The 1,106-nt window shown below is 40.2% G+C and overlaps 1 non-coding gene across 1 annotated transcript; it reads left to right on the top strand.

Annotated features, from left to right (window-relative positions):
- Positions 1-758: 758 nt before the first annotated feature.
- LOC115030482 lies at positions 759-903 on the top strand. Its single transcript, XR_003836077.1, has one exon. It is a non-coding gene; the product is annotated as a small nucleolar RNA SNORA48 (small nucleolar RNA).
- The last annotated feature ends 203 nt before the right edge of the window (positions 904-1,106 follow it).

Raw genomic sequence — 1,106 nt, 5'->3', positions numbered from 1 at the left:
GGGTGTTCAGAAATGGTCTGAGTCAGGCAGTGGTGGGGCACACCTTTAATCCCAGCATTTGGGAGGCAGAGGCAGGCAGATTTCTGAGTTCAAGGCCGGCCTGGTCTGCAGAATGGGTTCAAGGACAGCCAGGGCTACACAGAGAAGCCCTGTCTCAAAACAAAACAAAACAAAACAAAACAAAAATACAAAGATGGTCTGAGTTACAGTTAGATAGTTAAATACATCCCCTATGTTGGGTGTTTAGAGATGGTCTGAGTTACAGTTAGATACATTCCTTCTGTTGGTGTTCAGAGATGGACTGAGTTACAGTAGGTACTTTCCCTCTGTTGGTGTTCAGAGATGGTCTATACAGTAAGATACATTCCCTTTGTCAGGTGTTCAGAGATGGTCTGAATTATGTTAGATATATACCCTTTGTTCTTACACCATTGAGAAACTGTCATTAAAGAAGTTTGTTTTTCCTGCAATTCTTTTCCTATATCTACTGAGAGGTTCTCAGTTGTCATCATTTACTATATTGGACTATCACAGTAATTTATTCATATGTTAAACATCCTTAGATATGCAGGATAAATTGTTTCATCATGGTATAAGAAACTTTTAACATGTTGTTGAACTTAGTGTAGATTTCTTGTGCTAGAAATCTAGTTAGGACTTTTGAATCCATGTATCATGCAATATTGGCCAATAAAATGATTTTTCTTATAGTTCTTTTGTCTAAATTTAGTTTTTGGTATCAAAAAACAAGTGTGAAATCCTCCTGGCAATGGCCAAGAGTAAATCTTTTTGGTGTGGTTTTGTTTTTATATCAGTCAGGGGCAGAGAAATGACAGTCCTTTGTTCATTCTAGCTTGGTGCCTGGCTTGGTATCCCAAGATGTTTTATGCCTAGGACACATAAAAATAAAACCCAGAAAGTGCATTGCAGATGACTAGTGTTGCACCAAGCCACTAGGTGCAGGTAGCCAAAGGCAACCGCAGTACTGCCCTGAACCACAGCAAGAGTGGGTCATAAATAAACAGAGCCCTGCCTACCACCAAAACATACATTGCACGATGGGAGGAGGGAAGCAGAGACCTATAGACCGCCATGCCAATCACAGA

Source organism: Mus caroli, chromosome 2, assembly GCF_900094665.2.
Source record: "Mus caroli chromosome 2, CAROLI_EIJ_v1.1, whole genome shotgun sequence".
Taxonomy (NCBI): Eukaryota; Metazoa; Chordata; class Mammalia; order Rodentia; family Muridae; genus Mus; species Mus caroli.
Note: the sequence above shows the minus strand (reverse complement) of the source record. Positions and strands in the feature narration are given on the sequence as shown.